Here is a 23,765-nt window from a genome sequence, read left to right as displayed (position 1 = left end):
AAGTTGGAGCCCAGCTGTGACATTGTGAACCTTGTTTTCTTGTGTAATTGTGAAAGCGTACTTGTGTTTTAATACCTGAAGAGTGTCAGTAGTGACTAAACAAGGACATATTCAAGAGATCTCTTTCAAACCCATTTGCTTTTATATGGCATCAATAAATACAGATTTAGAGATCCTAGGGTTCAAATTTATCGTCGTTTATGACAGGGATAAATCATGCACGCTAATCATGCATCAAAGTCGTAAAATGGGCTACAAATGCAATAAAAATACAGGAATCAAAACTTTAACAAATGGGGAGATGGGGGCACCGAAGACTCCTCGCTGGGGGCGCTATTTGGTCCCAGACCGGCCCTGCCTTCAGATAGTCTAGCGAGATCTACAATTATCTCAAGTTCTAGGGCCCTAAGGCCTTCAACTTCCCAAAGCCCTTCCTTTGGAAGGTAAGTTACAGAGGGGTTTGTTGCTAATGCTATTGGGCGGTCTTAGACTGCCACCTGCTGGTCTGTATAGAGTCTCTCAGGGCTTAAATCCTGTGAGGTCCTGACTGCCTCACAACTGACCTCAGTCAAACCCCAACTCTTGTGTCTCTAAACAGCCCCGGTGCTCTCAGCCTCACTGACTCCCCGACACGCTTCCTGTTATTGCTTCGGTCACAGCTCAGAGGCCCGGCACTCCGCAGAGACCTGATTTGTACTGAAAAGTGTCGTTTCACAGGTTTGGAAAGTGTGATCCCTTGTATGGATGGGTCCCCGTTAGACGGTCCCACACTTTAGGGCCCAGGCACATAGGGATAATCCACAACAATGATCCCCTTGGTCATGCTCCGCAGCATCCCATCCACGCAAGCTCCATGAGCCCAGATACCACGTGCCCTGCGTGGCAATTAAAGGGCAAAACCGGAAATCCAATCCCTTAATGCTGACACTGGTTTGGTATTGTAGGGTTGCTGGGGAAGGACGGCTTTCTAAAAGGAATGTTTTAAAGAATATTGAGGATTATTCTGAAAAGCAAAAGCGAAGCCTTCAATGGTCTTTACAAAGAGGCATGAGAAATAAGCGGCAGAGCCCACTGGCCTCCCAGCCTCGGCATTGTCTCAAAGGAACACGGACCAGGTTAGAACTTTGCTGCTCAGCTGGAGGGAAGTTGCACCGGGGCAAAGGACTCCAGTGGCGGCAGCTTTAGGTCCCCTTGTCGGTACTGGCTTTGCTTTACAAATGTGGAGTACGTGGAGCTTGGGCGCCCCCTGGGCCCGATCCGGGGAAGTGCTGAGCACATGCAGCTCTGGTGGAAGTCAGTGGGAGTTGGGAGCCCTCAGCACCCGAGAGGTGGGCTCACTCTATTTCCAGGAGGACAACTCCATGCAAATAGGAACATCAGCACTAGCGTCTGTGAGGGCGCTGTAGGAGAAGGAAGGTGAGATTACCCTTGTCTGTGTAACTCAAGAGACCATGACTGGAACAGTGTGTCCAGGTCTGGGGTCTGCAATTTTAAAAGGCCCTTGACAAGGTAGAGAGGGTTCACAGAAGAGCAACGTGAATATTTCTAGGCCTGGCAAACACTAATCGTCGGCTGAGTGACTTTATCTCTCACTATTTAGCTTGTGAAACAGAAGGTTAAGAGGTGACTTGATCACGGCGGAAGGGCAGATACTCAGGGCTGTTTAATTTAGCAGACCAAGGCAGAACAAGATCCAATGCCTGGGAGCTGCAGTTAGAAAAATACAAACTGGAAATGAAATGCACAGTAGTTAAGCACTGGAGCAGATTACAAAGGGCTGTGGTACATGAAGCCTGAGCAGGGTCTTTCTAAAAGAGATGGGCGAGTTCCACCAGATGTTTTGGGCGTGAGGCAGGAATTACTGCGTGAAGTTCTGTGGCCTCTCTCACACTGGAAGTCAGGCTGGATGATCACAATGGTCCCTTCTAGGCTGCAACTCCACAGAACTATGATCCAGAGCTAGAAGTGTAATAACGGTACCAGCCATTAGCCAGAAGAGATCTTCAAAAACCAGCTTCGGCTGGTCCCATATCACAGTATAATGTCTACTGTGGAATGGTTCCCACTGGTATCCTTGGGGCTGTGATCCCTCGTGCCCTGGTTTGATTTCCTTACTGTCTTTAACACAGTCTCTGCATCAGGCCAGTGATGTTGTGTCAGTAAAGGCCACAGCTTCGTAAGGCAATGAGGACTGACAGGAATTGGAGATCACATTTAGCCAGGAGCCAATCGACCGGGGCATCTCATAGGAACAAGAGACACACAGATGGGCTCCAGGCACTGTGTCACTATGGGTGAGAGGGGGTTTTGTTCCTCTTCTCTATGCAGCTGTATCACTGTGTACTGGTTAGATGTGCTGTCCCAGTCTGAGCAGTAGTAATCAGCATCGTCCTCCCCTTGAGCCCTGCTGATAGTTAAAAAGCAGGTGTTCCTGGAAGGGTCTTTAGAGGCAGTGAACCGATCAGGGACACCAGAGCCTTTATGCTGGGTAGAGTCATCCTTGTAATACAGCAGGTATCTTGGTTTCTCCCCTTGCTTCTGCTGGTACCAGCGTATGTAGGCATTGCTGATGCTGTATCCACTGCTCAGAACACATGCGAGTTGGGCAGTTTCTCCTGGAGTCGCTGACATAGTGAGTGGCTGAGTCAAAGTTAACTGGCAGCTGGAGCCTGAAACAACACAGAACCACAGGTCACCAAAGGGTCTATAAATGTGGGTGTGCCATGCACCAGGCACACTTCCTGACCTAGCTTCTGAGATCGAGCATGCAGTTATATTTACCTGCCCAACAGGCTACCAGAACGAGCAGTGTGGTGACCCAAGCCATCCTAGGAACCGCACACCCAGCCAGAGCGGTCTCTGAATTCAGTGGTGCCTTCTCCGCTTGCTTCTTAAACCCTGTGATGTGAGCAGACATCCTGAATGCAAATCTGGACGCCTCTGATAGGCTTCAAGTAATCCTCAGCTCACTGGCACCCACCCCACAGGCAGCCGGGGACAGTCGGTGCGTTGCTGGGCTACGAGTAAGTGGTGACAGCCTCAGGTATTTTTATCCCATGAGGACACCCTTGAAAAATGTTTCCACCAGATTCCCCACAGCTGTTCAATTGGTTTGTTGCACTGTACAGTGGGAGGGGAGGACAATGGATTCCCCTGACCCTGTATCACTGGAGTCGCTGCTGAAGGCGGGACACAGGCCCAGTAGGGAGAATAATCTGTTCCAGGGTGGAAGGGTCGTTCCCTGGCAGAGTTTATTGGTGTCTTTGGGCTCCAGTGGGTTCTCTGCATTATCCCCCACAAGTGCAGAAGCTCAGCACCTTGCGCTGCATGGGACGGAGAAGGGGCGGTTGTGAAGGAGCTCAGGAAAGCCATGATCTGCCTCTGTCTAATGGTCTGTACAGAGCAGAGAATGATAAACTGGCAATCGAGAAGCTGCACCAGGTGCTGTTCCTATGACAACACTTATTATTACGCTTGGCACAATTCAATTTTTGAATATAATTTCGACAGATAATATCAATGTTTATTTTTACACTTTTTTCTATTTTTATCTCTTTAATTTTTCACAGTTGCGGGAAATTCTGGGTGGCTCAGACAACAATTATTCAATGACAGTAGATGTTGAGATTCAAAATGCTAAAGCTTTATCACCATTAAAACAAACACCACGTGTCAAAATACACCGACTACATATCCTTAAATCAAACCTTTGTAAGTTCTCAAGTAGCATTTTCTTGCTTTGCCTATCTGTAAAATTTGATTATTACTCATGGAAATATTTTTGGTTCTTTTTTGTGTATTCTGTGAAATCGACATTTACCACTAAATATCGAATCCTTCCAAACCTACTTATTTGGTGCAGTGTCTTGTGTTTATGAAATTTCTAACCCCTGCTTTCATCACTTTTCTGACTCGCACAGAGACAATCCTTTTAGTGCGTGAACCTTTCAGTGTTGCTAACCGCGAGTGTTCAAAAATCAGGACTCAGACATTAAAAATCCTGACAGTGGCTTAAAAATCAGGGGATTTTTCAATAAAATAAATGTGGGGCGCTTTTTATTTGCCTTGTGCTTCCTGCGCCTTTAGGGTCCCCATTTGCTAGATTTTCTCCACAACCATGAGAGCAGGAAAGTTATTTAAAAAATAAAAGCTGAGATTCTCCTGTGATCAGCTGTCTCCGGAAGCTCGTGCTTCAAGGAAAACCCCAAACATGAGGAGATTTGCAATAAAATCATGAGTTGGTGACAACACTGATCTCGTTGCTTTTTCTGGCGGTTTCACTCCTTTGTTTCTATTTCATCTCTACAATGTGTCCGATAAGTTTTCTTTTATCAAAGTCCTCAACACAGCAGTGCTTCCGATAAGAACCACTTCAGCTATGGGAAATGATCACATACTTTGACTAAACCTGCTCACTCAGTTACCTCTTTGGGATTGCTCCTGTGTGGGTTTAGCCCTATAATGGATCATCTCATACACACCTGATAGGTCAGGTAAGCCAAGCTGTGGCACAGGGGACAGCCTCACCTCTGAGATCAGAGAGCTAGCCCCACTAAACCAAGCCAAAGGGCTCTATACTGCTCTAGCTCTCCCTCATTCCAGAATGCACAGGGCCCCTAACTCAGCCTAACCCTCATAACAGAGTGACTCTCCCCTGCTCCCCCTTCTCATAGTGCCTGGTTTCCCCAGTAATGAGCAATTAGCTCCAGCTGAATCCAGCCCCTGACTGGGCTCCCCAGCAATCACTGCAGTGAAGCCAGACACCTGCTGAAGACTCCCTGCTGAGGGAGAGGGTTTTAACTCTCCCCAGGTATGGCCAGCGCTTCCCCCTGACAAGCCCCTCCACTGCCCCTAAAAAGGCAGATTGGATGCAGGTCAATAGCTATGAAGACTGTCAGTGCACAGACAGGGTGGTTTGAGCTCACGCTGTCCAAGAGCTCCCTTTGAAGTGACTGATCCCCACCTCTCACAACAAGGGATCCAGCGCTTTGTCGCTGGCTTTCCCCAGTTAAGGACACCTCCAAACCTCACTGAGTGTCATCAGCACATGGCCTGAGAGGCTCTACTCAGTACTGGGGCACAACTGTGCACAAAGCCCCACGACTGCTGGGAGAGCCCCTGTGGGATGAGGAATTCCTTTGCACTCGTGCGTACCGTGCGCCGCTCCAGGGGAATGTGGGAGATTCTGCAGACAGGAGCATTGTCCTGTCACACAAATCACTGCATGGACCTGAGTCCTGTTTTCTGTACCAGAACTTGGGCAAATCAGACCACTGGAAGCCCCATGTCTGACCAGGGGATCCTGCCCCATGTGATGCACTTTACCTCCTGGGACAGGGAGAGACCCCTCCCAATCCCCTGCCGTCCCACCCCTCTCTCCGTGGGGCAGGCTGGCAGGAGGAGGTTGTGGAGTGGCTGATGGACTCTCACAGGGAGAAAAGGACATCACCCCCGAATGGAGATGGGGGACGAGTTGCCCAGACTGGTTTGACTGGAGGGGAAGCTGGTCAGTCCCAAACTAGGAGAGGAGGCCAAGTGCACAGCTCAACCTCTGCCCCCCACACCAGGTCAGAGTGCGGGAGGGGGGAGGCGGAGGAGCTGTCTTTCCTCTACACATGCAGGCCCCCACCTGCCCCCTTGCGGGGAGTGAGGGGCACAAACCCACTGAGGATTACTCAGGCTGCAGGGGGACGTCTGAGGCCCAACTGCAGCCTGGGCAGGTCCCAGCAGGGCACCGACTGCAGAGCAGAGGGGAGGCAGGTTTGGGTCTCAGTTCCCCATCTGAGTGTCTCACTGGGTAGCCTTAAAAAGCCCTCCTTGATAGTGGTGAGTGAGGCAGTAATAATCAGCGTCGTCCTCCGCCAGGGCCCCGCTGATGGTTAAATAGGCCATGTTACCGGAGCTGGACCCAGAGAACCGCTCAGGGGTCCCTGACACTTTCACGTTAGCGTTGTAGATGAGGAGGCGAGGCACCCCGCCCCGCCGCTGCTGGATCCAGTACGGGTACTCGCTGGTGATGTCAGATAAGATGCTCAAGCTACAGGAGAGTTTGACAGTCCCTCCAGGAGACACCCACAACGAGGGCTCCTGAGTCACCGCGTACTGGGAGCTGGCACCTGGAAAGCACAGTACAAACAAAGCCATGAGACCCGCCCTGCGGCATGACACATTTGTGTGAAATTCCCGAGAGGGAGGGGGAAGGGAAGTTCAAACCCAGTCAAGGGCTGCCCTAGCACCATGGGCCCCTCTGTCACCTGAGCAGTAAGTGAGCAGCGTGAGGAACAGAGGGGCCCAGGCCATGGTGGGAATCCAGACAAGCTCGGCTTCCTGAGGCAAACGGGGTCTGTGTCTGGGACCCGCTGATTCTCTCTTAAATCCTCATCACTGGAGAATGGCCCCATCATGCAAATGTGCTCCCTGCTCCCTGGCTGCTGCTCTAGGCACGTGCATCGCCCCAAGACAGGGCAGAGACTCACAGGGGATCTTTCTTACGTTTGCTGTGACTGTAAAGTAATAAGCTATATGAGGGAAAATATTAAGAAACTCCAGGAATCTGCTGGATTAGGAGAAGCCCTGCCTAGTCCCCTCTCCCCTCAGCTTCAGTGCTATTCCCAGTCCCATATGTCAGTGGTTCTCAACCAGGGGTACAAATACCCCTGGGGGTACACAGAGGTCTTCCAGGGGGTACATCAACTCGTCTAGATATTTGCCTAGTTTTACAACAAGCTACACAAAAAGCACTAGCAAAGTCAGTGCAAACTAAAATTTCATACAGACAATGACTTGTTTATACTGCTCTATATATGATACACTGAAATGTAAGTACAAGATTTATATAATCCAACTGATTTATTTTATAATTACATGGTAAAAATGAGAATGTCGGGTATTTTTCAGTACTATTGTGGCTGTGACACTTGTGTATTTTTATGTCTGATTTTGTAAGCAAGTAGTTTTTAAGTGAGGTGACACCTGGGGTACACAAGACAAATCAGACTCCTGAAAGGGTACAGCAGCCTGGAAAGGTTGAGAGCCACTGCACACTGGTACCCCAGGTTTGCTGATGAGTTAGTTTGTGATGCAATACACAAAGGATTATCCTCACACTTCCTTCCCCTGAGCAGTACCTCCCTGAGCCCAGTGACGTCTTCAGCTCTGCTAAGGGTGACCCGTGTCCAAAGACGGGAAGCCGAGCTGTAATGATCTGATTTCCTCCATTCTCGGCTGCAGTCGGCCAGTCTCACTGGGTTGATCCTGTTCTGTTCTCACTTTGGAGCCAGTTTGGATTATTTTGGGGCTCTCGCACTGGCTGCTGTGACGTTTCCACACACACACAAAGCCAAACACGTATTTGGCCGTCTAGACGACTCATTTCAAGGAAAATAGCAAAGAAAGAACAAATGACAAGTCTCGGGGAGAAATCGCACGCACTCGGGAGATAGCGAGTGTACACATCGCTACCCTCCACAACTGGAGCACAAAAGGGCTGCTGATGCACCGCTGCCATGGCAACAGCAGGGAGTCCATGTTTAATGGTGCACGGCCCAGAGAACAGACTGATGACGTCTGTGTTCAGTTACACGGCCACATGCGTCACATCCGTCTTCTGAGCCTTGCTCTGCTGTAGTGTGTGTCCTTCTGCCCCAGTATGGGCTGCTGCTCCCTCCCCCCAGCACTCAGCTCAGACCAGCAGGGCTTGTGGGCCTGACCCGGTAACGTGTGGAACATCCCCAGTTCTCACTGGCTTCAAGTGGGAGACGAGGGTGCTCGGCCCTCCGGGAGGCCCTCAGCATTGCCCAGGTTCGGGCCCTACGTCGGTGGACAGGTTTCATTTCCTGGAGTCCCTCAGAGCACTTGGACATTTATCAGCAGCCCACTGGGCCAGAAGCTGACCATGGTGTGTGGCTCATCTGTGCACTATTAGAGCCCCTGTGCGAAGCCCTGGCATGACTGGTTCTCGGCCCTAGTGAGGCTGCATATGCAGATAGGCCTGAGCCTGACCCAGAATATTGGATCCAGTGCTTCATTTGCAATGACAGAGGTGCCAGGGCTCAAGCAATTTTTTTACTTTCATAACTGATGTAGCAAGCCCAGAGGCGCCGGGGCTATGAACTGCCAAGCCCAAAGGCACCGGGGCTACAAACTGCCAAGCCCAGAGGCGCCGGGGCTATAAACTGCCAAGCCCAGAGGCACCAGGGCTATAAACTGCCAAGCCCAGAGGCACCGGGGCTGAGCCCTGGCAAGGCCTGGCACAAATTAAGCACCAGTCGGATCCGATCCTGCCACAGAGCATGCTAGCAGAGTTGGACATGGCTGTGATTCCAGTTCCAAGCTCCCTGGCTCCAGCCTGTCTCTCCCTCTGCGACCTGCCTGGTGAGAACTTCCATCCTTCTCTCAGGCGCTGCGGTAAGGCAGGGAATGGGGGTTGTGGGCGAGGAGCAGAGGAACGCTGAATGGTCTCTGTGCCCAGTGTCAGCGGCAGGGCGACAGGAAGCACAGAAGTGGAGCAAAACAGAGTCTTATTCAGTATGTCTACACAGCATTTGGACAGACTCGGGCTAGCCGAACTCACGCTAATGTTTTAAAACCAGCTGTATACACAGCGCTTTGAAGTTGCAGCTTGGGCTAGGGCTCAAAAATAGCAGGTGGGTAGAGGAGAAAGGTTGCGTTGGCAAGTGGCCTCCTCTTCAGCCTTTTCCCCTCCTGCACACAGCATCCACTGAGCAGTAAGTTACCCCAACAAACAGATAAAGCCCGGTTTGGCCCTGGCCCCTGCCTCAAGCTCCAAGGGAGAAGAAATGTGGCTGCTGTCGGTGTCAGGAGGATAAAGCATACACGAGCCCCATCCAGTGGAGTCAGACTGAAATCACCCCTCTCGTTCACCACGGTGTCCTGCTCTCTCCGTTTGCATGAGTCAACGTTCATTAGGTCACACGGTCTCCCATGGGAGGAGCCCGGCTGCAGAGAAATAACTGACTTGGGTTTCCAGGTGCCCGAGCTGGAGTCACAGTTACACTCTGCTGGTTTTTGCAGCTTAGCGCAGAATGGAGAGTTACTAGAGACAGAAACGCAGCTCTGTCCCCCGCCCCTGACTGCAGTGACCTCTCCCTGCACGGATTAGCTCTGGGGCAGAATGGTTAGGTCTTTGCTGTGGCTGACAGGGGATTTCAGCTCCCAATTTGCCTTGGAAAGAGAGCTGTGCCCTGGAACTTAGGGGAGCCCCATCTCTACAGCCACCCTGCAGAATGCAGCCTCCCACAACCAGATGCTCCTGCAGCTGCAGGCGGAGCAAACCTGTCTGAGCCAGGCTCTGTAATTTCCCCCTTTGCATTGCTGTGAAGTGGTGCAAAGCACAGATTTCTAAAGAGGGGCTCGTTCCAAGAGGTCCCTCTGCAGGGACAAGTGACACAGCACAATGAGAGGTGCTCCGTTACCTCGGGGACGGGTTCCTAAGAGAATCTCTAGACAGTGAGAGAGACACAAAAGGCCCTAACTGCCGCTCTGCTCTCTGGAGTTGTCCCCAGTCACTCAGACTGCCGCAGGCAGGAGAAACTGGCAGATGGGGAGGCCTCCGGGTGACCATCCCTCAAGGTTTCAGGCTTTGTCCTTCAAGGTTATGAGGGGGGCTGTGAGTACTAGGAAGCAAGTGGCATATGTCTCCCAAGGGAACAGCAGCCCTCATGGGATCCAACAGGGTTTTGGTCTCACTTCCCGCTACCGACATGGATCTGGTGGAGTTTTGGTCTCAGTTCCCGAGGAAACTGCAGCACAGTGTTACTCCCCGCTTTACTGCCAGAGAGTCAAAATCAGCATCATCTTCTGTGTGGGCCCCAGAGACTGGTAGATTGCAGGGGTCTCTGGAGAGTCTTTGGAGCAGAGAACTGATCAGGGACCCTGAGGCGGGGCCTGGTGAGAGTCATCTTTGTAACAGAGCAGCTATTCTGGAGGTTCTTAAATCTCCGCTGAAGCAAAGAGATGGGGGTAGCCAGGGATGCTGTCACCTCTTACGGCGCAGGCCCATCTAACAGTCTCTGCTGGGGACACCAGCACAGGGCTCAGCCAGGTCAATGCTGCCAACTGAGAGAAAACACAAACACGGCTCATCAACCCTGCTCCACGGAGAACTGGACTTTTGAACCGAGGCTGGTACCGGACCTGCCAGGAAAAGCCCCCACAGGCAGAGAATCGGAGATGCTTGGGCCCCATGCAGGGAGGAGATGGACAAAGGAAGGAGCCTGGCCCTGCAGTTCAATTGCTGCTGATTCTCGCGCCCGCCTCTCCCTTTGGGGGAACTGGCAGCACCTTTCAGAGCCTTAAACCCCCCACCACCACCACCAGCTGACTTCTGTCAGCTCAGCAAATGCAGGTTCATGACAGGCCATGTGGAATCTAGATCAAAGCAGCTCAGTCCCTGCTCCGGGACGGGGATTTTCCTTTTACAATTTAACACCCACAATACAGCCTGCAACATTCTATTCACCCTCTTGCCTGGGGTGAGCAGTTTGCAGGGCTGAGATGCCGTGAGTCACCTCTCCCGCACCCCGAACACGCCTCAGACTCCGTGACCAGGCCGCTGGGGGCACTCAGTGCTGGGGGGGAAGTGCTCAGCACTGGAATATATGTGCAGAGTGTGTTAGGGAAACAGTGGGTGGTGATTTCAAGATGAATGGGGCAGGGGAGCACCCTGCTGAGGATTTATCATTCTCATCTGCCTGGACTACTGCCCTGGTGGCTTTGGACTTTACCTCCATTTGGGGAGCTACAAACTGCCCCATGTGCTGCCTCACAGCGATGGGGCCCGGCCCTATGCTGCACTTGCTCTGTGATCCTGGTTTGACGGTGTGTAAATCCTGCACACAGCGATGTATCACTGCTGGGCTGGTGGTCCGCTCTGCCATGGCTGGGCTTAGGGAGGAGGGAGACAGTATATTGTGCTCTGCAGCCACCTCTAGGGAGGCCAGGATACAAATCACTGAGTTCCAGGTCATCTACCTGTCCTGGTTCCTCCTCCTGCCCAGTGTCACGCTATTAGTTTTAGGGAGCAGAAGGCTTTGGGACTCACATCGCAGGGATATGGGGAGAGTGGAGCTGCCCAGCCAAATGCTCAAATGTAAACCTTTCCTACCAGGAGGGTGTGTGCAACCCCATGGTACGATTCATGGAATGGATTTACACAGAATACCACACGGATGGATCTGGACTGACGTTGCACCCACCCCCCATCACACACAGACATGGCCAAGACTCCTCTCCCCTGTCCTCCACTGCCTTGGATCTTTGCTATTTCCAACTGTTATAAAGAGCCCTTGGCTGGAATTATTCTCTCAGAGACTCCTGCTGTTGGTACTCTAGGGATATTGGGCCATTCCCTGCTGACACATTCGTTGGATGAGATGGATTACGCTGGATTTAGTCTCTGGTGGAGATGGGAACACAGAGTAGCAGCCATCTTGAATCAGGACCCTCTGGGCCCTCAGGATAGTACAAAATCCAAGTGACTGGGTTCACTCTGTGTAAGATTGGGCTATTCAGATGCTGGCTACCAAACCCTTCCTGTCACTGACGGGCTGACTGGCACCAGACCTCCACGGACACACGTGATTTCACAGCTCTCCTGTGGCACGTATTAGATTCAGACACACCTGGGTCACTTCTAGAAGTGCAGGGGTGGAGGTGTGAACATGCGGCCCGTGTAGTAGGAGATGGGGAGGTTGTAGAGAACATGACAGTCCTCAGCCTGTCCTGGATGCTAGAACAGCCCCTCTGTGCAGAGGATCCCAGAGCTCCCAATCTGCAGGCAGCCCCTGCTCCCCATGCAGTGCCAGGAGATCAGTCTAGGAGGAGGGGGCTCTAGTGTGAGGGAAAAACAATCCCTTAAACAAAGGCCGGGTACAACACGGCCAAGGAAGCCTCTCTCTGGGCACAGCTCTGCCCCACTAGCCTCAAAGCTCTTCCTCAGCATCTCGCTCGGGGTTGGCCAGTGAAATGTGAAAGGTTTTTGTCTCGGTTCCCTCTCTGATTACACCACTGTGAGCATCTTAGCGCTGCTGTCCCAAGTCACACAGTAATAATCAGCGTCATCCTCGCCTTGGAGCCCAGAGATGGTTAAGTAGCCAACACTGCCGGAGGCAGAGCCAGAGAACCGGTCTGGGACCCCAGAGCCCCTGCTTGTGCTAGAATCACTGTAATAATAGAGCAGGTATCTGGGAGGATTCCCAGGGGTCTGTTGGTACCAGCCTATTCCATTGCTACTGATGCTGTATCCTCCACTGACACTGCATGAGAGTTTCACTGTCTGCCCCGGAGACGCTGACACTGAGGGCGGCTGCGTCACCACGTGCTGGGCACAAGAACCTGCCAGAGACAAAACTCAGATCTGTTAGTGCTGCACGGCTTGTGCTAAACCCCTAATTAGCTCATTTACCAGCTCCCCAAAAGTCATCCTGGTCGGGAATTACCTGCCAGGAACAGCCCCAGGAGACAGAGAGGCAGAGCGCACAGGGCCATGGTGCAGGGAGGAGATGGACAGAGGGAGAGAAGGAGCCACTCTGTCCTTGGGGTTCAACTGGTTCCTGCCTTTATGAAATCCCATAGCAGCTTTTGGAGCCCTAAGGGGCAGGCCACATGCAAATGAGCCCTGGGGGCCAGGCTGGGGTAAGCCAGAATGCAAATGAGCTGTGGTGCTCTCTGACCTGGCCAACTGCTCAGAGACATCTGATCGTCAGTATTTAGCACACTTGACTTTTTCTGCCCATTAATCACTCTGCTGCTGGCCCTTCTTTTCCCAGCAGAAAGAGAATTTGCATTGGAGAAAGGGGAAAACTATGGATTTGTCTTCCAAAGCCCAACCCAGGTGTGTATGAAAGAACCCCAACCAACCCGAGAAAGCCCATGTTGAGCCCAAGCCCGCCTCCAGCTCCGACAGAGAATTTCATCACTTCTCCTTCATCACTCGTTTTTGAGGTCTTGGCCACCAGACTAACACCATCGCCCCATCTAGTGATCGGAAGCAGTATTGTCTTTCTCTTCTTCACTGCACTTTCCTGTCTGTGCACCTGGTCCATTTGTGCATTGATCGGCATGCACAAGTTTACATTCCTCATACCACAGAGGTTCCCCAAGGAGAGTCCAGCTGTTGAGATGTAACTGACTTAGTTCCTGCTGCCTTGCGCTTAGTATTGGATACAAATTTGATAACGTACTTCACAGAACTTCTTCTGATTTTGTTTTCTTAATGGCCAGATTAAAGTGGACTCAGTCCAGTTTCTGTGTGTACTCACTAGTTTTGTGCATGATCCTTGCAAACCCAGTTTTCATAATATTTGGACATACATGAGGAAATCCGATCACTTGTGTGTGCAAGTGACAGTGTTCAGAAATATGTGTCCAAATGATGGCGTGTGATACTTTGCACGTGCACAAACAAAGGCCTCACAGGGAAAAGTGGCCCTTTTCATGTTTTGTTTCAGCAGAAAGCCACAGGGCGTGGGCAAAGAAAGGGAAGGCAGGAAACATAATTCTATACATACTAAAGGATTATTAGTTTTGTTCACATAGTGCTGCTTGTGTACCCGACGTCAGAGAATCGCGATATCGATCAAACAAAGAACACAGCCCTGCCCCAAACGGGCCGCAGCCTGGAGGCTTGAGGCAGTGCAAGAGAGCAAAGGTGAAACAGGACAAACACACAGGGCCGGGTGGGTTTTACGGCTGGAATTTTTCTCTGAGCCTGTGGGTGGCAGCCGTATGAAGGAGAAGGAAGCTGCTTGGTGAACACAAATGGGAAAGCAGCTGATCCAAGTGGAAGGTGCAGTATGAAGAAAACATAAAGGACAACATCCCCGAACTCTCTCAGCTTCCCACTCAAGCCTCTGTCCCTTCCAGCCCCAGTTCTCTCCTCCCCCTACACGTTTGTTACCCCAGACAAATCCCCCTCTGCTCAGCCAGCTCTCCCCAGCAGTGAGCTTTCTTGGTGAATTGTGCTCTACAGACACCTCTAGGGAGGCCAGGATACAAATCACTGTCCTGGATTCCGCTTTCTGCTCCAGCATCTTCCCTTCCGCGTTCGGGAGGAAAAGGCCTTGGGGCTCACATTGAAGGGATGAGGGGAGAGCAGCGCTGTCCAGCGAAGTGCTTACGTTGAAACCTCCTCTGACTTTGAAGATGGGGGTTAAAACTGTCATAAGGAAATGACGGTCTCCATAGGTCCAAAGGGTTTGTGCTTCCCAATCATACCATGAATATAGTGGATTTACACAAAATTCCTCATGGCTGGATCTGGATTGGGGCTGCCCCTGCCCACCCCAAACACAGACAAGGCCAAGACTCCTCTCCTCTCATCCCCGCTGCCTTGGATCTTTAGCTATTTCCAGAATTTTAAAAGAGCCCTTGGCTGCATTTATTGTCTCTCAGTCTCTTGCTGTCGGTACTTTAAGGATATTGAGCCCTTCACTGCTGGCAGGTTTGCTGGTGAGATGGATCATGCTGGATTTAGGCTTGGTCTACAGTTCCAATTTATGTCGGTATAACTACTTCACTCCATCTAGAAAAATCCTACATTAAAGTTGGACAAGGTGCAGAGAAAGGCAACAAAAAATGCTTAGGGGTATGGAACAGCTTCCGCAAGGAGACTGGGACTGTTCAGCTTACAAAAGAAGATGACTAAGGAGCGGTACGATAGAGATCAATAAAATCAGGAATGATGGGGAGAAAGGGAATAAGGAAATGTTATTTACCCCCTCACGTAACACAACAACCAGGAGTCACCCAATGAAATTAATAGGCAGCAGGTTTGAGACAAACACAAGGAAGTACTTCTTCATACAATGCAGTCAACCTGTGGAACTCATTGCCAGGGGATATTGTGAAGGCCAAAAGGATAATTGGGTTCAAGCAAGAAATTAAATCAGTTCCTGGAGGCTAGGTCCATCAATGCCTATTAGCTAAGACAGTCAGGGATGCCATCCCATGCTCTGGGTGCTCCTAAACCTCTGACTGCCAGAAGCTGAAACTGGGCGACAGGGCAGAGACCACTTGATATTTGTCCTGTTCTGTTCATTTCCCGTTAAGCTTCTGGGACTGGCCACTGTCAGAAGACAGGATACTGGGCTCAATGAGCTTATGTTCTTATTTAAAATAACAAGACATTCATTAATAATAGTATTAAAATGTCCTTTGCGTACTTGCCGAAGCTTGGATTATAGTTATAACAAGTTCCGTAACACAGAACACTGGGAATGCGGGGAGAGCTGTATAGACAGGGCACCAGGTTTCTGGGAGGCTATGGGAGGAGATTGCTGAGGTGTAGGGGCATTTTTAAATTGGCTTCTCCATGGCTCGTGGGTCCTTGTGGTGATTTCCAATGAGTTAGCTATCATTTCATAGAAAAGAGGAAGATGTGAGGGGCATAATTGAAGAGAAGGAACCAGTGCTCAGGGAAGGGCTAGCAGTGCTCTAGAGAAGTTCCCACTCTCCCTGTGGTACTTATGTGACCCCTTCACCATAGTATCTGAGCACCTCACATCACAGCCCCTCAGTGCGGTGCAGCAGGGCTGTTATCCCCATTGTACAGATGGGGCACTGAGGCACACACAGACTAACAGCCAGATTTTCAAAGGTATTTAGGCACCAAGTGGGATTGGCAAAAGCACCTAGAAGGTTCGGTGCTTTGTAAACCCCACTCGATGCCCAGCTGCATCTTTGGGTGCCAAAAATCCTTTCAAACTCTGTGCCTAAGGCACTGACCTGAGGCCATACAGGAAGTCCAGGGGGGGCGGGGCAGGGGAATAGAACCCAGGTCTCTCAGGGCTGCTCCCTATCCACTGGACCAGCCTTTCTCTCTCCTGCACGCTGCAAAATAGAGGACTCGGATGGAAGCAAAACCAGTGTGGCCACTTCTCTGAGACTCCAGCAATCAGTCCCAGGCAACTGGGAAGGATATCATGGCTGACAGTACGAAAAGCAGCACAGAGGTCAGGAAGGATGAAGAAAGAAAGAGAATGAGAATCGGATGAGAGGAGAGCATTTAACCGCTAATGGGTGGCAGGTTCTGCCCCAGGCTGGGTTGTACAGCAATGCCTCCTGTGCAATTTTAGATTTTAACTGAAAACCTTCTTGTTTTGTCATGAGTTTGAGAAAAGGAAGAAATGAGAAAGTGTCATATGAGTATCAGATGTGATTATACATCAAATTCATAGGGTTTCATCTGTACTCAGACCAATTTCAGAATAAAGAACAGAAATTGCATCCACAAGTCCATAAAGTCGACAATTACTGTCATGATTTGTATTATTCACTGGGCATGATCAGTGTGCCCCAGTTCCTGGAGTCAAGTGGTATGTGATGATTTCAGCCTTCACTCTTAAAGAAAAATGAAGTTTCTAGCCCTTGTCTGTGGAGAAAGCTTCAAAATGTGACCCCCAGTGCACACCAAAGGCTCAAAAAACAGAATGTAAATTTTAAAAAAACACCACATCTATTATTTTTACATAATCTCATTATTTTCAAGCCAATCTCATCATTTTGGAGAGCCTGACTCATGATCTTTGAATATTTGGGGTTGGCAATACTATGAAAGTGACCTGAAAGGGTCAGTTTCACTCCTGTTTAAGGTCATTTTCTTGTCTATTATTTGAAGTGGGGTAAGACCCCAAGAGCTCCAGGCAGGTGCAGTATAAACTCCTGGTGGGGGGGGGGCTTGCCCTAATAAGATGTTTCCAAAGTTAAATGATCTGTTTGAAGCTTGATGAACTGCAGAAAAGTGCTGGAAAGTAATCTAGGTTTTTCTACAAGTGTTTCAATTGTTGTATTCAAGAGTTAGTAACAAAGTATGAATATACATTACATTTTTAAACCTAACGAGTGTCCCTTAAGTGAATTGACACAAGATGTCACAACATGAGCTGAGTGGGTCTAATATTTGTTTAATTTTCTTTCTTTATACAGGAATTAGAAACCATTATCTGTCAGGAGCACTGTATCTAAGTTATTATCTGCAAAAAAACCCAAGAGTTTTCAGGTGCCAAAGTAGCCTTTGAAATCATGGTTAAAGTTGCCCCCTCCCCCTAGAAAATCTGAAATGGTGCCCCAGCTGTAGTGGTGAAAGGGGCCACTTCCCCCACCTAGTCTGCCTCCTCTTTTTGAGGGGGGCTCCTCAGTCTCCCCCTGAAGAGGCGAAGAAGAATCGTTAGCTCTCAGAGCCTGACGGGACACAATAGAACAGGGCCACTGAGAGACAGTGCGGGGCAGGGGTGGTGGGTAGAATAGGCCAGGGGAGGCTAGGTCTCCCCAAACCCAGGCTGTGGCCCTGCCCACGCTCCTCCCCAAGACCTTGCCCTCACTCTGCTTCTCCCCTGAAGCTGGCGGGGGCTCAGCTCCCAGAGCTTGGGGCTTGGGCCAGCCAGCGGCTCGGGTGGGCGCAGGGTGCCGTGGGGGTTTTGAAGCTACTCTGACTCCGGTGGGTGAGGGAGGCCAGTCCCTCATGTGTGGGGGTGGGGTAGGGGCAGACCCTCATGGGGTCAGGGGGCTAGCCTCCCAGAATGGGGGGTTCACCCACCGCCCATAGTGGGGGGAATCACTTGTACGAGCATCACTTTTCAGAGGTCTCAATTGCTGACTAAGGGCACAGGCCCAGCCATCTAGCCACAGGGAAGCTCCCAGCTGGGGTTTGGGCTGCAGGTGTCTCATCCCGAGTGAAACCTCACAGACAGCAGCAAGAGCACACGGGGCACTTCGCAGGGTGGGGATCTGCTGAGAGATCAGGCTCCATTCTGAGGGTGGCTCAATGGTAGACACGTCTGATCTTCATGTCCATTCCCTCGACGTGCTGTCCTCACCCAGCTGGCTTGTCTGGGCACCGGGAGTCTTTCCAGACAGGCCTTCCTGGGTCCCTTCTGACAGCAGGGACCAGTCTCTTACATATCCCGTTAAGGCTAAAGAGGTCATCTAGATGGATCAGTAGCCACGGCGGACAATTCCAGAAACCTGTGAAGTAACTTCTCCGGTTTCCGGTTCCGTTTTTGGTCCGTTCTATGGAATGAGATCTTGAGAACTGAACTCTCCTGTGCTCTGCACAGATATGAAAGATCCCATGGTATTTTCCATCAGAACAGGGGTTGGCCCCACAGTCCTTACCCACAATTTCCCCTCCTAATTCGCATTGGGATGTCACTTTGCAGACCCAGCCACAACACTGTGTCCAATTCACACTGACTGCCCACCTAATTTTAGAGGAAAAAAGGATTTTATGCCCCATTTTCAGCTCATTTCAGAGCACAAGACAAGTTATGGAGTGGTGTCTTTGGTTTGTCTATAATACAATCTCCAAGGTTCAGCTCACACTCTTCCCTGCGCAGAGCAATTTACAAGGCCGTGATTTCGTACGTGACTTTTCCCTCACCCCAAACATGTCTCAGGCTACTCAATCATGTCAGCGGGATTGGAGACGGGGGAGTGCGGGGGGTAGGGGGAAGAGCCATGACCTGGGGAACGTACTCAGCACTGGACTGTGTAGAGCATGTTCTGGAGACAGTGGATGGTGATTTCAAGAGGAACAGGGGCGGGGAGCACCCCGCTGAGGATTTATCGTTCTCATCTGCGTGGATCGCAGCTCCGATGGCTTTGGACTCTATCTCCATTTGGGGAGCTACATACCGCCCCATGCCCTGGGCCCCACGCTGCACTTGCTCTGTGTATCACTGTCGGGCTGGTGGCCTGTTTTGCCATGGCTGGGCTAGGGAAGCAGGGAGATGCTGTATTGTGCTCTGCAGCCACCTCTAGGGAGGCCAGGATACAAATCACTGAGTTCCAGGTCATCTACCTGTCTTGGTTCCTCCTCCTGCCCAGAGGAAAAGGCTTTGGGGCTCACATTAAAGAGATGAGGGGTGAATGAAGCTGCCCAGCAAAGTGCTCACTTGGAAACCTCCACTTTGGCTTTGGAGGTAGGGGTTCAAATAAATGTAAACAAATGCAGGTCCAGTGGGGCCTTGGGTCTCTGCTGCCCCACGATACCATTAATATAATGGATTTAGACAGAATTCTACGGGGATGGATCTGAACTCAGGCTGACACCACCACCCCCTATCACACGCAGATATGGCCAAGAATCCTCTCCCGTTGTCTCCACTCCCTTGGATTTTTTAGATATTTTCAGATTTTTAAAAGAGTCCTGGGTTGGAGTTTTTCTGTCAGAGTCTCCTGCTGTCCGTACTTTAGGGATATTGGGCCCTTCACTGCTGACAGATTCTTTGGATGAGATGGATTACGCTGGATTTAGTTTCTGGTGGAGACAGGAACACAGAGTAGCAGCCATCTCAGATCTGGGCCCTCAGGTTAGTAAGGATTCCAAGATTACTGTGGCTCCCAGGAAGCAGCCAACAGATCCCTGCAGTGCAGCCCCTAGGTGCATGGGTAGCGAGGGATGCTCCGCATGCTGCCCCCGCAGCTCCCAATGGTCATGATTCCCGGGCAACAGGAGTTGCGGAGCCGGCACTAGGGGTGGGAGCAGCACAAAGAGCCTCCCTGGCCACCCATGCACTTAGGGGCTGCCAGGAACTGGGAGTTGCTTCCAGGAGCTGCACAGAGCTAGGGCAGGCAGGGAGCCTGCCTTAGCCCCAGGCCCCCACTGCACCGCTGACCAGACTCCTGGCAACCCTGCTACCAAACCCTTCCTGTCAGTGATGGGCTGACTGGCACCAGACCTCCACGGACACACGTGATTTCACAGCTCTCCTGTGGCACGTATTGGATTCAGACACACCTGGGTCACTTCTAGAAGTGCAGGGGGTGGAGGTGTGAACATGTGGCCCGTGTAGTAGGAGATGGGGAGGTTGTAGAGAACATGACAGTCCTCAGCCTGCCATGGACGCTAGAACAGCCCCTCTGTGCAGAGGATCCCAGAGCTCCCAATCTGCAGGCAGCCCCCGCTCCCCATGCAGTGCCAGGAGATCAGTCTAGGAGGAGGGGGCTCTAGTGTGAGGGAAAAACAATCCCTTAAACAAAGGCCGGGTACAACACGGCCAAGGAAGCCTCTCTCTGGGCACAGCTCTGCCCCACTAGCCTCAGCGCTCTTCCTCAGAGTCTCGCTCGGGGTTGGCCAGTGAAATGTGAAAGGTTTTTGTCTCGGTTCCCTCTCTGATTACACCACTGTGAGCATATTAGCACTGCTGTCCCAAGTCAGACAGTAATAATCAGCGTCATCCTCGCCTTGGAGCCCAGAGATGGTTAAGTAGCCAACACTGCCGGAGGCAGAGCCAGAGAACCGGTCCGGGACCCCAGAGCCCCTGCTTGTGCTAGAATCACTGTAATAATAGAGCAGGTATCTGGGAGGATTCCCAGGGGTCTGTTGGTACCAGCCTATTCCATAGCTACTGATGCTGTATCCTCCACTGACACTGCACGAGAGTTTCACTGTCTGCCCCGGAGACGCTGACACTGAGGGCGGCTGCGTCACCACGTGCTGGGCACAAGAACCTGCCAGAGACAAAACTCAGATCTGTTAGTGCTGCACGGCTTGTGCTAAACCCCTAATTAGCTCATTTACCAGCATCCCAACAGTCATCCTGGTCGGGAATTACCTGCCAGGAACAGCCCCAGGAGACAGAGAGGCAGAGCGCACAGGGCCATGGTGCAGGGAGGAGATGGACAGAGGGAGAGAAGGAGCCAACTCTGTCCTTTGGGTTCAACTGGTTCCTGCCTTTATGAAATCCCATAGCAGCTTTTGGAGCCCTAAGGGGCAGGCCACATGCAAATGAGCCCTGGGGGCCAGGCTGGGGTAAGCCAGAATGCAAATGAGCTGTGGTGCTCTCTGACCTGGCCGATTGCTCAGAGACATCTGATCGTCAGTATTTAGCACACTTGACGTACTCCTGCCCAGTAATCACTCTGCTGCAGGCCCTTCTTTATCCCGGAAGGAAGAGGATTTGCATGGGAGAAAGGGGAAAACTATGGATTTGTCTTCCAAAACCCAACCCTAGGGTGCACTAAAGAACCCCAACCAACCCGAGAAAGCCCATGTTGAGCCCAAGTCCAGCCTCCAGCTCCGACAGAGAATTTCATCACTTCTCCTTCATCACTCGTTTTTGAGGTCTTGGCCACCAGACTAATACCATCGCCCCATCTAGTGATCGGAAGCAGTATTGTCTTTCTCTTCTTCACTGCACTTTCCTGTCTGTGCACCTGGTCCATTTGTGCATTGATCCGCATGCGCAAGTTTACATTCCTCATACCACAGAGGTTCCCCAAGGAGAGTCCAGCTGTTGAGATGTAACTGACTTAGTTCCTGCTGCCTTGCGCTTAGTATTGGATAATATGCTTCACAGAACTTCTTCGATTTTGTTTTCTTAATGGCCAGATTAAAGTGGACTCAGTCCAGTTTCTGTGTGTACTCACTAGTTTTGTGCATGATCCTTGCAAACCCAGTTTTCATAATATTTGGACATACATGAGGAAATCCGATCACTTGTGTGTGTAAGTGACAGTGTTCAGAAATATGTGTCCAAATGATGGCGTGTGATACTTTGCACGTGCACAAACAAAGGCCTCACAGGGAAAAGTGGCCCTTTTCATGTTTTGTTTCAGCAGAAAGCCACAGGGCGTGGGCAAAGAAAGGGCAGGCAGGAAACATAATTCTATACATACTAAAGGATTATTAGTTTTGTTCACATAGTGCTGCTTGTGTACCCGACGTCAGAGAATCGCGATATCGATCAAACAAAGAACACAGCCCTGCCCCAAACGGGCTGCAGCCTGGAGGCTTGAGGCAGTGAAAGAGAGCAAAGGTGAAACAGGACAAACACACAGGGCCGGGTGGGTTTTACAGCTGGAATTTTTCTCTGAGCCTGTGGGTGGCAGCCGTATGGAGGAGAAGGAAGCTGCTTGGTGAACACAAATGGGAAAGCGGCTGATCCAAGTGGAAGGTGCAGTATGAAGGAAACATAAAGGACAACATCCCCGAACTCTCTCAGCTTCCCACTCGAGCCTCTGTCCCTTCCAGCCCCAGTTCTCTCCTCCCCCTACACGTTTGTTACCCCAGACAAATCCCCCTCTGCTCAGCCAGCTCTCCCCAGCAGTGAGCTTTCTTGGTGAATTGTGCTCTACAGACACCTCTAGGGAGGCCAGGATACAAATCACTGTCCTGGATTCCGCTTTCTGCTCCAGCATCTTCCCATCCGCGTTCGGGAGGAAAAGGCCTTGGGGCTCACATTGAAGGGATGAGGGGAGAGCGGCGCTGTCCAGCGAAGTGCTTACGTTGAAACCTCCTCTGACTTTGAAGATGGGGGTTAAAACTGTCATAAGGAAATGACGGTCTCCATAGGTCCAAAGGGTTTGTGCTTCCCAATCATACCATGAATATAGTGGATTTACACAGAATTCCTCATGGCTGGATCTGGATTGAGGCTGCCCCTGCCCACCCCAAACACAGACAAGGCCAAGACTCCTCTCCTCTCATCCCCGCTGCCTTGGATCTTTAGCTATTTCCAGAATTTTAAAAGAGCCCTTGGCTGCATTTATTGTCTCTCAGTCTCTTGCTGTCGGTACTTTAAGGATATTGAGCCCTTCACTGCTGGCAGGTTTGCTGGATGAGATGGATCATGCTGGATTTAGGCTTGGTCTACAGTTCCAATTTATGTCGGTATAACTACTTCACTCCATCTAGAAAAAATCCTACATTAGAGTTGGACAAGGTGCAGAGAAAGGCAACAAAAAATGCTTAGGGGTATGGAACAGCTTCCGCAAGGAGACTGGGACTGTTCAGCTTACAAAAGAAGATGACTAAGGGGTGGTATGATAGAGATCAATAAAATCAGGAATGATGGGGAGAAAGGGAATAAGGAAATGTTATTTACCCCCTCACATAACACAACAACCAGGAGTCACCCAATGAAATTAATAGGCAGCAGGTTTGAGACAAACACAAGGAAGTACTTCTTCATACAATGCACAGTCAACCTGTGGAACTCATTGCCAGGGGATACTGTGAAGGCCAAAAGGATAATTGGGTTCAAGCAAGAAATTAGATCAGTTCCTGGAGGCTAGGTCCATCAATGCCTATTAGCTAAGACAGTCAGGGATGCCATCCCATGCTCTGGGTATTCCTAAGCCTCTGACTGCCAGAACCTGAAACTGGGCAACAGGAGAGAGACCACTTGATATTTGTCCTGTTCTGTTCATTTCCCGTTAAGCTTCTGGAACTGGCCACTGTCAGAAGACAGGGTACTGGGCTCAATGAGCTTATGTTCTTATTTAAAATAACAAGACATTCATTAATAATAGTATTAAAATGTCCTTTGCGTACTTGCCGAAGCTTGGATTATAGTTATAACAAGTTCCGTAACACAGAACACTGGGAATGCGGGGAGAGCTGTATAGACAGGGCACCAGGTTTCTGGGAGGCTATGGGAGGAGATTGCTGAGGTGTAGGGGCATTTTTAAATTGGCTTCTCCATGGCTCGTGGGTCCTTGTGGTGATTTCCAATGAGTTAGCTATCATTTCATAGAAAAGAGGAAGATGTGAGGGGCATAATTGAAGAGAAGGAACCAGTGCTCAGGGAAGGGCTAGCAGTGCTCTAGAGAAGTTCCCACTCTCCCTGTGGTACTTATGTGACCCCTTCACCATAGTATCTGAGCACCTCACATCACAGCCCCTCAGTGTGGTGCAGCAGGGCTGTTATCCCCATTGTACAGATGGGGCACTGAGGCACACACAGACTAACAGCCAGATTTTCAAAGGTATTTAGGCACCAAGTGGGATTGGCAAAAGCACCTAG

The sequence above is a fragment of the Eretmochelys imbricata genome, chromosome 15 (assembly GCF_965152235.1).
Source record: "Eretmochelys imbricata isolate rEreImb1 chromosome 15, rEreImb1.hap1, whole genome shotgun sequence".
NCBI classification, from domain to species: Eukaryota; Metazoa; Chordata; order Testudines; family Cheloniidae; genus Eretmochelys; species Eretmochelys imbricata.
This window is presented reverse-complemented; position numbering follows the sequence as displayed.